This window comes from Clarias gariepinus, chromosome 3, assembly GCF_024256425.1.
Source record: "Clarias gariepinus isolate MV-2021 ecotype Netherlands chromosome 3, CGAR_prim_01v2, whole genome shotgun sequence".
NCBI classification, from domain to species: domain Eukaryota; kingdom Metazoa; phylum Chordata; class Actinopteri; order Siluriformes; family Clariidae; genus Clarias; species Clarias gariepinus.
The window spans coordinates 44,738,589-44,752,755 of NC_071102.1; the positions used below are offsets into that span (position 1 = coordinate 44,738,589).

The 14,167-nt window shown below is 41.4% G+C and overlaps 1 pseudogene; it reads left to right on the forward strand.

Annotated features, from left to right (window-relative positions):
* The first annotated feature begins 1,324 nt into the window (after positions 1–1,324).
* LOC128519074 (uncharacterized) lies at positions 1,325–7,786 on the forward strand (annotated as a pseudogene).
* The last annotated feature ends 6,381 nt before the right edge of the window (positions 7,787–14,167 follow it).

The following is a 14,167-nucleotide window of genomic DNA, read 5'->3' on the forward strand; positions in this document are numbered from 1 at the left end:
AGGGTGCAGCCCAAGTGCCAAAGCCATCGCAGCCCTTCTACATCCAACAATACAGCCCCGCCCCCAAACCCAAATAAATAACCCTAAGAGTGAATTAGACCCACCCACTTTAGAGTTTTCACTAATTTCCATAATATGCTAAACCTTCTTTGTGTGACTTATAATAAAAAAAAAATAGTTTGGTAAACAAGAGAGCCACCACATGTCAATCAGTTCTAAGGAGGCAGAGCTAGATTACTCAAACAGCTGTCACATGAACTTGAATTAAACTTAAAACATTTGTTCAGTACAAGGTTCTGGGGACATCAGCTAAGTTACGGCAGGATTGCTAATGCAAAGTTTCAATTAAAAAAAAAGAGGGTATAGGATAGTTAAATATTTTACAGAATACACAGATGATTTTGGCGCAGTGCCAGTTTTAAAATACTCACACATCAGTAGGTATCTAGACCTCTATCTAGGGTGTACTCCACCTAGTGCCCTAAATCCCCCTGTGAGAGGCTCCAAGTACCTCCATCGTGCAGAGATGAGAATGGCTTTTATAAATCTTTTATAGCTCCTGTTAGTGTGTGAAGCTGATAATACTGCACAGTGTACATGCTGCATTATGGTTTTAAATCTCAGACTGTAAAACATTTTGAAATGAGACTCTCACTATCATCTCCGCCACAAAGGAGTTTTTTAAGCTGTCATAAATATCACCGCTAGTGGGATTATAATATAATAATTGAATATAAATTTTTTCGGGGAAAGAAATATTAAGACCTATCTCTCCTAGTAAGCTGGCTACACCCTGATCAGGATAAGGTTCTTAGTAAATATGATGTTGTTTGTAAAACCTGGATGTGAGTTAAAGAAGGTGATTCTCTGCTTGGTGCTGGAATATCCACTGATTCTGCAGACTGAAATTGTCTCTACACGTCCTTAACCAACTCTTAAGAGGTTTGATGACGTAAACATGATAAACATGAGCAAAGGATTAACGACGATGAGAGTATCTTGTATGTGTGGCAAAAGCTGCAAGGACCTAAAAGGCCTGAAGATCCATCAGACGAAGATGGGCTGTACGAGGAAGGAGCAAGCTGAACAACGCACAGAGGCAGTGCATAGCAAGGCCCCTGGTGAGACAGAGGAGGAGCAGGACCCAGAGTCAACCCACAGTGTCCAGAACTTCCAAGTTCAGCGTGCTCCACCCAGCAATCCATCTAAACATTGCAGGGTCTTGTGGCCAGCGGCACACAAGGACATTGAGTGGCGCCAGTTCGATGAAGATGGCGCCTTGGAAGCATCATCAAAAGGGAGTGTGGTCCAGCAGCTCCAAACGATGTGCACCTTCATCATCTACATCGGTGCTGAGCGGTTTGGTATCAAACAGCCAAAGGCCAAGACTACAGCCAGACCCAACAGGCGAGAGAATAAGATCATCGTACTCAGGAGAGACTTGAAGTCCCTGAAACAACGTTTTAAGAAGGCGAGCGAGGAAGAAAAGCCCACCCTGACTGAGCTCCGAGACATCCTCAGGAAAAAGCTCATCTCCCTACGTCGTGCTGAGTGGCACAGGAGGAAGGGTAGAGAGAGGGCCCGCAAGCGCACTGCCTTCATAGCTAACCCTTTCGGGTTCACGAAGAAGCTGCTTGGGCAGAAGCGGAGTGGGACCCTCATGTGCCTAGAAGACGACATCAATCGCCATCTCTCTGAAACATACAGCGACCGGCAGAGGGAGGAAGACCTGGGCCCCTGCAGAGAATTAATTTCACCACCACTACCATCCAGCCAATTCAACATCAAAGAGCCAACGCTGGCAGAGGTCAAGAACATGGTCAGGGTTGCACGGACCAGTGCAGCACCAGGGCCGAGTGGCGTGCCATACAAAGTTTACAAGCACTGCCCAAGACTTCTGAAGAGGCTGTGGAGAATCATCAGGGTAGTATGGCGAAGAGGCAGGGTAGCCAAGCAGTGGAGGTATGCCAAAGGTGTGTGGATACCAAAGGAGGAAAACACAAGTGACATCTCGCAGTTTCGTAACATCTCACTGCTTAGTGTAAAGGGGCAAGATCTTCTTTAAGATCCTTGCCAATCGCATGACCGATTTCCTCCTGAGGAATTCCTACATTGATACTAGCGTGCAGAAGGGCGGGGTTCCAGGCTTCCCAGGCTGCATTGAACACACAGGAGTGGTCACCAAGCTGATCCGAGAGGCCAGAGAGAACCGAGGAGATTTGTCAGTCATATGGTTGGATCTGGCAAATGCCTACGGATCAATTCCTTACAAGCTGGTGACCAAAGCCTTGACGATGCACCATGTTCCGCAGAAGATCACAGATCTCATACAGGACTATTACAGTAGGTTTAGTATGAGATTTACATCTGGATCTATAACATCAGCATGGCACCGCCTAGAAAAAGGCATCATCACTGGTTGTACCATATCAGTGACGCTGTTTGCTCTAGTGATGACCATGCTTGTCAAGGCGGCAGAAGTGGAATGCAGAAGGCCTCTCTCCAGATCTGGCACTGGACAACCGCCAATTAGAGCCTGTATCGATGACTTAACAGTCACAGCAACATCAGTGCCAGGGTGCCGCTGGCTTCTTAACACTAGAAGCGCCGAGCAGCGGTCATTTGACCGCAAGGGGGTAAAAAAAATAAAAATACTTCACACTCGATCAAATTCCAGGGCCCTCCTTTCATGACTTTTCCTAGTTCCGTGAGCTTAATCACCCTGTATGCTTACATTTTCAAAATCGCACCAGTAAAAGCCAGTATAACCCTATTTTGCTCTTATTTACGTGAAATCGCTGAGAGCTGCGCGGCGGCATGACGTTTCCTGTCTTTTCCAACCTGCAATTCTCATTTCGCTCAGCAGATGGCGCAAGGAATCGCGCATACTATCTATGCGTCATTTAGTGTGTATATGTAACTATCTCAGGTTTCATTCCATATATGCAGTTTATTATATGTATGCTTCCGTGAAATATCGACAATTCGCCATTCATTCTGGCGTTGATAATCAGCGATATTTTATAAGGACATTTAGGGGATTTCGCTTTACTTAATATTATAACGTTTTGAGAAAATTCATTAGTCTGTTCATTCTGTTAGAAGCCTCCGTGAAATTATCTCTAAAACAATATTGTTTTACATATTACATATGTAATGACCCCTCCTGAGGATTAAAAGCCTCATTATTAAATTTGTATAAATCAGATCTACCACAGCAGATAATAAACTATTAAACTATTATTATTATTATATAAACCACGATTATGCCTCCGTTCGTTTAGTCGAAATCGGCGGGAACGTGGTTCACTTTGCCGCGGTGTATTATAAACCTGCGGAATGTTTTACTGTTTATGTTCATGTAATAAAAGCGAGGGAAATGTGGAAGTGATGTGTGGCCACTGAATGAGAACTAAATCAAAGATTTCGGTAACTACACTGAGTGTAACATCTGCATAGTGACACTAAACAGCTGAACAACTTCACTTTTCCGTTTACCTCTAAGAGAAAAAAAGCTGTATGTGTGTTTATATTTAGAATGTTTATAAAAGCACACGAAGTAGGCGCGCGCGCGCGCACACACACACAAACACAAACACCTCCCCTGAGCCCTCGGTCAACATCTAATCACCGTCGATATGCAAATGAGTCAAGACGTAGCCTAACGTGGTGTCGTGTCGAATTTCAGCGGTCACGGAGAGGAAAGACTTTGAAGCAGTTGCAGCGTTTTTCTCAGTTACAACAAGCACAGCGATGAGTCTACGTTGTTTCACTGGTTATGACATAGTGACACTAAACAGCTGAACAACTTCACTTTTCCGTTTACCTCTGAGAAAAAAAGCTGTATTTTGTTTGTTTATATTCAGAGTAACACCTTCCAACCCCCTCTCATAGTCTATTGTTAGTTTTAATGATTTGGCAGAAACTAATCATCACTACATAAGTACCCCAACACCACTGATCATGAGTTTCAGCTGAAACTAATTCTATACATGCAACAAAAAATGTAGATGCAGATTCCAAATGTATAAAGATGCTCTCTCTCTCTCTCTCTCTCTCTCTCTCTCTCTCTCTCTATATATATATATATATATATATATATATATATATATATATATATATATATATATGTGTGTGTGTGTGTGTGTAATCGAGGCTGGCTCTATTCAGGGGCAAGAGGGGCAGCGCCCCCTCAACTAAATGTCTGCACATGTTAATATATTCCTAAAATTAATATATTACAAGTTGATAAACTGATCTGCGGTAGCAGAAAAATCCGCTGAAAAAGGGGCACTACACAATACGGTATTAGATGTCCCTCATGTCTCTGTTCTCGGCTGTGCGTATTCATTCACAGGCTGCAGCGCACGCACGCCCGCACACACACACACAAACACACATACATTTACATTTACATTTAGCCATTTGGCAGACGCTCTTATCCAGAGCGACTTACAAAAAGTGCTTTAATGTTTACATAATTGGATATATACTTACACTGGGTTAACTAGGTTAATAACTAAGGGCCATTAGTCCAACACAACTAAGAAGAGGTTTTTTTTTTTATTTTTTTTCTCGGGGGGGAGGTTAGTCCAATGGATGGAGAAACAGATGAGTCTTGAGTCGTCGTTTAAAGATAGTCAAAGTACATACACACACCTCCCCTGAAGCAGTTGCAGCGTTTTTTCGGTTACAACAAGCACAGCGATGAGTATAAGAATACAATAAGGTAAGAGTTTGGTCTGTGTAGTTAGTGCCCTTTTATAGGATAAATAAATGAATACCACATTTCAACCACCTCTCAATAGAGTGCCATAGTTTTGCATACCACCACATTTCCCTCACTTTTATTACATGAACATAAGCAGTGAAACATTCCGCAGGTTTATAATACACCGCGGCCAAGTGAACCGATTAGGCGCGTGGTCCGTTGCCTAGCAACACTGAACGAAACGAGGCATAATCGTGGTGTTTGCTTCGGTTATGCCATAGCATAGTTTATTATCTGCTGTGGTAGATCTGATTTATACAAATTTAATATTGTTTTAGCGATAATTTCACGGAATCGAGTTCAGAACTAAATCACTGCTCCTGCTCCATCCGAGGCGTTCAGAAGCTTCGAATAGAATGAAAAAACTAATAAATTTTCTCCATACGATATAAAATTAAGTAGAGCTTTCCTTTTTGTTATAGTACGAAGCCCCTAGATGGACAAAGGAGGAGAAAAAACGGCAAAAAAAAGTCATGCCAAAAACTTTGGGTTATAATGCAAAACATGACTTGTTTTTTTTCTGCCATTTTTTCCCTTTTCCTTTGTCCCCTTAGAGACTCTGTAGTAGGTTTTCTCAGTTGAATATGAAAAAAAGATACCGCTGATTATCAACGCGGGAATGAATGGCGCATTGTCCAAGTGCAAGTTGATCTGGGAGCTAAACTATTTGCTTTGGGTGAAAGCGCCATCTAGCGATCATTGTGTGTCAGCAGCAGCTTCCCATTCAAAACAATAGGCGGTCAAATGACCGCTGAACGGCGTTATTAGTAGGTGACACTGGCACGGCGCTTCTAGTGTTAAAGGTCTGGAAAGGTTAACATCTTGGGCGAGAATGACATTCAAGCCAGCTCAATGCCGGTCCCTTGTGTTGAGGAAGGGGAGAGTTGAGGACAAATTCCGCTTCTACATGAACGGGCTCCAGATACCATCATTGACAGAGAAGCCGGTGAAGAGCTTGGGGAAGCTCTCCGATGTGACTTTGAGAGACACAGTGGCAATCCAGGCTATGCACGCAGAGCTGAAAACCTGGCTTGCAGCAGTGGACAGGGCAGGCCTCCCCGGGAAATTTAAAGCCTGGATATATCAGCATGGCATTCTGCCAAGGCTTTTGTGGCCACTGTTGATGTACCAGGTCCCAATAACAATGGTGGAGACCCTTTATGTCACATCTGGGCCACCTCAGTCCTGGGGAGTAAGATCAGGCTCACCGGATTACTGAGCTGTGGCTTTTGTCTCCCCCTAGTGTGTCTGTGTCGGTATTGTTCTCCCATTTTGATTTAATCAAACACCAAACAAATATCACCTGTGTCTACCTCCTGTGTCACTCTATTTAACCCAGCCGAACCCATACCACCTCGTCTGGTCACTGATATGCACGTTAAGTTTGTTTCTCACCCTTTGTATGTTCTCTCTCTCTCTCCCAGGACTGAGTGGCGTCTGCAGGAGGTGGCGGTGGATCTTAAAGGACTTTCAATAAGGTTATACGTATGTTTGTGGAACGTCAGTCCACCTATTAGTTATCTCCCGTGCAAGAAGGGAGTACTCGCATTCTCAAGTGCGCATTACACAGCCCCCTGCAGACCCAGCCTGGGACACGGTTGCTGAGCCGTTTAGTTTTCATTTGGTTTTGTTCTGTTGTAGTTTTGTGCTGTTAAGTTTATTTAATACGAAGAAGATAATAAACCTGTGTTTTCTCATCTAACTTGCACCTGCGTTCGCCTCCTTCAGTATGCAAGACATGACACTTTAGAGAAACATCAGCCAGTTCCTGCGCAGGTGGCTGGGCCTGCCGAAGAGCCTGAGCTGCATTGCCCTGTATGGGCACACCAACAAGCTCCAGCTCCCGTTCTCAGGCCTTACAGAGGAATTCAAAGTAACAAGAGCTAGGGAGGTGTTACTGTACAGAGACTCATCGACTCCTCTGCAGGCATAGAGGTCAGGACTGGAAGGAAGTGGAGGGCGCAGGAGGCAGTCCAGCTGGCGGAGGCAAGGTTGCGGCATGGTGTGCTAGTAGGGTCTGTGGCGGTTGGGCGAGCAGGACTCGGCTGTCATAAAATGCCGCGCTATGACAGAGCGCAGGGGAGGGACAGACGGCAGATGATTCAGGGCGAGATCCGAGCAAAGGTGGAAGAGGAGCAGCGTAGTAAAATGGTGGCTTTACGTCAGCAGGGAGCTTGGACCAATTGGGAACATGCACTGACTCGGAAAATCACCTGGTCAGAACTTGAGCCAGCAAGACTCAAGTTTCTGATCCAGTCAGTGTATTACGTCCTACCGAGCCCAGCTAATCTGCATTGCTGGGGGCTAGTGAAAGCACCATCTTGTCCTCTGTGCCCTGCAAGAGGGTCGCTGGAGCACATCTTGAGCTGTTGCCCGAAAGCACTGGGAGAGGGGAGGTACCCATGGCGACACGACCAGGTGCTGAAGGCAGTAGCTGATACCATAGGTGCTGGAATCCAGCAAAGTAAGCACCAGCCCCTAGTAAGGCCAAATATTGTTTTCGTCAGGGCCGGGGAGAAGACTCAGTCACAGCCAAAGGTCTCAGCTGGTCTGTTATCCACAGCAGGGGACTGGCAGCTGAAGGTGGATCTGGGGAGGCAACTGAAGTTTCCAGACCACATTACCAGCACAACACTCAGGCCAGATATGGTTTTAACATCAGAGAGTACAAAGCAAGTGGTGCTAATGGAACTCACAGTCCCCTGGGAAGAGCGGAAAAAGGCGAAGTATCTGGAACTGGTGGAGGACTGCAGGCGGAAGGGGTGGAGGGCCCGCTGTGAGCCAATTGAGGTTGGCTGCAGAGGATTCCCACGACAGAGCCTGCACCGATCACTCAGGCTGCTTGGAATTAAAGGTGCTCAAGAAAGAAAAGCCACCAGAAACATCTGTGAGGCATCGGAGAAAGCCTCTAGGTGGCTGTGGATAAAAAGGGGCGACGTATGGCTTAGTCCGCTGCTTGGACACAAGTCGGGGTCTGATCATCCCCGGCTGGGTCGCTCAGGTGAGGGTGTCTGATGATCTAAGACCCGAAACACCCTGTGACCCTGGGTTCATCACTGAGGATGTGTCCAAGCTGCACCACTAAGGTGTTTCTTATAACGATAATTAACTTTTCAGGGGAATTTTGGAGACAAAGGAACAATTTTGCCATGAGAATTTTGCAGATTTTTTTTAAATAATTGTGTTTGTGTGGTTTATTAGTTTGTTCAATAAACCCAAAAGGCAAAATCAGAACTGAAATGAACTGAAAGAGTAAGAATGTTTGTTACAGCTATTAAAGAAAGTGAATGTATGGTTTGGTAAGAGAGTCTAGACCAGAATAGTTTAAATTAACATAACTGACAAAAACAAAAGTGTCACACTTCAAGATTTCATTCCGTCACCTTTAGCTTTGATTTACACACACACTGTGGTGTTCAGTTTATGTGTGTATCCATCGTTCAGGAATAGACTTAATCTGGACTCATCAGGTCACATGACCTTTTTCCATCGCTCCAAAGTCCAGTCTTTATTCTCCCTAGCAAACTGAAGCCTTTTTTAATGTCTCACTAATAAGTGGTTTTCTTATGGCTACTGTAAGATGATTTGTAATTACCTTTAAGGAATTAAATGCACCGTACATGTAATCAGCATTAACCAGTGAGGCTGATATGTGTGTGCTGTAATGGAATGTGCCGATGCATGAAAACTGAGCTAGGCATTGGGACTCCTAGAAAGGGGGCGGGACTTAACGGGATCCAGATGTTGGGACACAAAGTCATGTAGAATAAACACTATTGAGCGTATGAAGAATATATAATGGGGGAAACGGACAAGAGAGTTCATCCATGAACAAGCTCCAGCTGTTATAAATTGATAATAAAGTTCATAATCTTCTGGAAACAAAACCCGAGACTCCTTGTGTCTTTCTTTTTTCGTGGGTCTCTGTGTGTGTGTGTGTGTGTGTGTGTGTGTGTCTGAAAGAGAGAGAGAGAGAGACCAGCTGAGTGGGAATGTAAGCTCTGTATCCAGTGCACAGGGTCTGTTCCCCGAATGGAATTGTGAGTTCATCAGAGGTGCAGCTGCTTCCAGAAGTAAGGATTCACTATTGTGTAAATGCTCTTATTTTTACTATTAAACACAGCTCTGGTTTTTACTGTACTTTTTTTTACCACACAACTTCAAGTGTTTAAGTGATCTCCAGTCATGACTTTTTTCCCCGACTACATTTCTTACAGAAAGTTGACGGTTCATTGCTGTTTCCTGGTTTTTATAATGTTAACAGGTTCTTCAAATTCATACACAGTACGATATGCAGTGAAATGCTTAGACAACTGCTCGTAACCTTAAAATAATAGACTATTTTTTTCTTCACACAGCTCCAGTCATTTCAAATCTCCTTAGTTGTTTTCTTTGCTTGATGCAGCCCAAAAACTTTGACCTTCTCAAAGGGAGCCTTGTTTCCCCCTGGCATTGTATATAATATTATATGCAGTAAAAGGTCTAGTAAAAGGGGTTTAATTATGGGGAAAAAAGGATGTACTTATTTTATTTATTTATTGGAGAGTTGTAAAACCATTAAAATAAATAAATAAATAAATAAATAAATAAGAGAATTATTTTTTTAAAAAGCAAAAATAATTATAAACATCTGGTAAATATTATTACATCACCTTTAATGACTGACGGTCAAATTCTATTTGCTGGAAGCAGCCCAAAGACAAACCGACCAATCACAATACCGGAGTGTGTGCATGCGTATTTATATAGGAACCTGTTCTATAGGAACAAGCAGTAACGGAAAACTGGAAATTTTAATGGTTTTATTAATTTTGCTGTTTTTATCACTTCATGTTACTAAATCATGGATATAAGGTGTGTCTCGAGATGTGTGTACTAGATATGTGACTCATTAAATCAGGTCTGTAAATTAAGGCCTTGTTTCGGGAAGTCCATGTAGCTAAGAGGAACTATGCTAACTAGTTACGGTTATAAACTAGCATAGCATGAGGTTAAAAGCTAACATTTGGTGCTATTTACGTGTCTTTATATTTAACTATTTACTGCGTACTCTAACCTGAATGTAGCTCGTCCTTTTAAAGTAAATTAAATTATTTAGGAGGGTTTTTTTCTTTATCTAGTTTGTTTGTACATAGCTGTGAACACTGTAAGCTAGCTATTTATCAGCTATCAGGTAAATGAAGCTAAGAAAATGAGTTTCATCTCTAATGTAAAACTATCTGTTCGTATGGAATCTCACTGCATTCAGTGCTTCATGGAAAATGTCCTGTAGTAATGATAATTGTTCAGGAATTGTGGGATGGCCTAGGTGTATGATTGACAGGTCTTGAATGAAGTAGGTGTGTATTTGGATAATGTTTAACTACCATCATGTACAATAAGATACTTATCTCGAGGCAGTGAACAGGTCTGTACAGGCCTCCGCCCGAGGACGACTCAGGAGTCTTCAGTCTGTTTCTTCCTGAAGACGAGGATTTTCCTCAGAAGGAAGTTCGGTATCACGCGTAGAAGAAGCTTTGCCTATGTAGGAAAGAATAGACAACAGACTGGGTCAGGGAGCAGTGTTGCAATGCTGTCGTACCATACCGTGATGTAGTCAGTACGATACACAGTTTAAGATCAGAAAAGTATGTGGACACGCCCCAGTTCAGAGGTTTTAGGCCGGAAGTCAGGAGCGTTCTCCACAGACACACACTTTATTATTGAAATCAATGCTGCTTCTCACGCAACTCCTATGCTTCTGCAGCCTTACTTCTGCCTGTCGTATGCAGTGTCGCCTGTTTTATCTGTAGACTACACAATTTATTGTTAAAGTTAGTAAGGACCGCCAGTGCAGACACCGACCAACCCAACAGAATTAGTTTTAAATCAGAACTTGTATACTGCTGCTGTCCACTCATTCTATTCCATCTGTCTGTTTTATTCCACAGAACTTACTCCCTGTGTGCTCTTATGCTTGTAATAAATGAAGGTAAGCACTCAGCCTCACTGTGTAACATCCTGATACGGCATATTTGGCTTCCTGTTTGTACCCACAATTGTGTGTTTGTGTTTTTAATGTGTCGTCACAGAACGTCACAGTCGAAGCTGCTCAAGGAGACTCTGTGATCTTACCGTGTTCATCCAGTCGTTATGAAAAGGACGTGTTCTGGCGATACAGAGACACCAAGACTGTGTATGACATCATTGAGGGTAAAGAGAATTTTCATGACCAGGATGGAGAGTACAGGGGCCGAGTCAAAGGTTTTCCATCAGAGTTCACAAAAGGGAATTACTCCATCAGACTGAGTGACGTGAAACTCAGTGATACAGGAACTTACAGCTGCAACCTCCCTGACTCCATAACTGTTCATGTAGAACTCAAGGTCAAAGGTGTGTATGTGGGTGATCTTTTATTTAAAAAAAATGAACATCTGTTAGAATGTAATAATAATCATGGTCAATTTTATACAGTATGTTGAATTTTTAACTTTCTTTGACAGAAGCACAGATTCACAGGTTTATATTAATGCACTCAATCTAATATGTTATTATTTCTGTAGTAACAGATCGTTCTCAGGGATGTGGAGGTTAAACATTAAGACTAGGAATAAACTGATTTTACACAAGAGTTATATACACTATATTGGCAAACGTATTGGCTCGCCTGCCTTCACATGCATAAGAACTTGAGTGACACTCAAATCTTAATCCATAGAGTTTAATATGATGTTGGAGCTGTAACAGCTATAACAGCTTCAACTCTTTCTGAAGGCTTTCCACAAGGTTTAGGAGGAATTTTGTTTATGGGAATTTTGGACCATTATTCCAGAAGCACATTTGTGGACCTTGCTCTGATGTGCACAAAGCAACTGTAAAGACACAGAGAAGATAAAAGGAGAGAACGTAAAAGCAAAGTGAAAAGATCAAGAACAGATGAAACTAAAGAGTGAATAGATAAAGAGGAAAGATGAGAACACTAAAAAGAAAAGTGAAACGGTTAAGAAAAGAGAAACCTGAGAATAGACATAAAAGAAAATATACATCTATATAAAATAAAAAGGAAAAAAAACATTAATTTCACAAGAAAAAGAGAAGATTTATATATACAGGTCCTTCTAAAAAAATTAGCATATTGTGATAAAGTTTATTATTTTTTGTAATGTACTGATAAACATTAGACTTTCATATATTTCAGATTCATTACACACAACTAAAGTAGTTCAAGCCTTTTAATTGTTTTAATATTGATGATTTTGGCATACAGCTCATGAAAACCCAAAATTCCTATCTCAAAAAATTAGCATATTTTATCCGACCAATAAAAGAAAAGTGTTTTTAATACAAAAAATGTCAACCTTTAAATAATTATGTTTAGTTATGCACTTAATACTTGGTCGGGAATCCTTTTGCAGAAATGACTGCTTCAATGCGGCGTGGCATGGAGGCAATCAGCCTGTGGCACTGCTGAGGTGTTATGGAGGCCCAGGATGCTTCGATAGCGGCCTTAAGCTCATCCAGAGTGTTGGGTCTTGCGTCTCTCAACTTTCTCTTCACAATATCCCACAGATTCTCTGTGGGGTTCAGGTCAGGAGAGTTGGCAGGCCAATTGAGCACAGTAATACCATGGTCAGTAAACCAGTTACCAGTGGTTTTGGCACTGTGAGCAGGAACCAGGTCGTGCTGAAAAATGAAATCTTTATCTCCATAAAGCTTTTCAGCAGATGGAAGCATGAAGTGCTCCAAAATCTCCTGATAGCTAGCTGCATGGGAAATGCGACACCTGTAGCGAATATATGCTAATTTTTTGAGATAGGAATTTTGGATTTTTCATGAGCTGTATGCCAAAATCATCAATATTAAAATAATTAAAAGGCTTGAACTACTTCAGTTGTGTGTAATTAATCTAAAATATATTAAAGTCTAATGTTTATCAGTACATTACAGAAAATAATTAATTTTATCACAATATGCTAATCTTTTTAGAAGGACCTGTAGATATACATTTCATTGTATGAGTCACCTCAGTGTTACCTAAACTGATTAATCCTTGCCAAAGTACATACAATCACCCCACATCCCAACGTCCCCCTCTAACTCCTGTGTTGGGGCTCCCACACTTAACAACATATCCAGTGGAGCCATATTGGAGCTCTTCTTCATACCAGATATACAGTAGCTGCAAAGGGGGCGGGGCCAATATCATATTAAACTCTATGTATTAATAATTGGATGTTACTCAAGTTCATGTCTATGTGAAGGCAGGCGAGCCAATACTTTTGGCAATATAGTGTAGTTCTAGAGTTATATAGAGTGATATAGTTCTCAGTTTGGTGAAGTGTAAGTGACATTTTATTTAAGGAGTCTCAATGTCAGTGCAGGTTTATTTATTTATTTATCTTATTACATAATTATATTTTTATGTTATCTATCTATCTATCTATCTATCTATCTATCTATCTATCTATCTATCTATCTATCTATCTATCTATTCATGGGGATCTTTAGGGTTTTTAGTGGATAAACGTATTATAAGTTATAATTAAGCTAAAGTTGAGGTGATTAAGAATCTTCCTGCTTGTTCTCCTGGGCAGATGTTTATACAGTTTAAAAGACTTAACAGGGAAAATATCCATCGTATGTAAATAATTTGTGTGGTGTTACATGTGAGCGACATCAGACAAACTACAGGATCTGTATACGCTTTGCATTACAAAAGCCCATTTTTAATTTTATAGCAAAACTATGCAGTTTCAGCTTTCCACAGATTTTTTCCTTTTTTTCTTTCTCTGTTGTTTTACTGAATTGTGTGTGTGTGTGTGTGTGTGTGTGTGTGTGTGCATGTGTGTGTTTTCCACAGATGAGAGTAACTTAAGCCACAGGACTTCCCCAGATAACAGCGGCATCATGAGAAAAGCAGGCAGTACCTCATCTTTAGTCATTTTAGTTCTGCTGTGTATCTTTGCTTTCTGAAGAAACAATTAAAGCTTCAAAATCTTTTCTTCAGTACATCTTTGGCATTCATTTTATTATTATTAATCGGATAGCAGTATATTATATGCAGTATAATAGTTTAATAGTAGTTATTAAAGCAGCAGTATATTATATGATAAAAGTGACTCTCCAGATAACAGCAGCTTCATGAGAAAAGCAGGCAGTACATTATCTTTAGTCATTTTAGAAAAGATTTAAGCATTAAAATCAGTACATCTTTGTTATTCATTTTATTATTAATCAGCTTGCAGTATATACACAAACTATCCAAAGTTATTTTTATTTAATTTAGCGAATACTCCTCTAGCGACACAACTTTTAAAAAAGCGACTAATGACAAATCTAGCGGCTTTTTCTGCTGTTGCTGGAGACTAGGGTTAGTCTATTTTTTGGGCAAAAACTTCCTTCCCTCTGTCAGAGCAT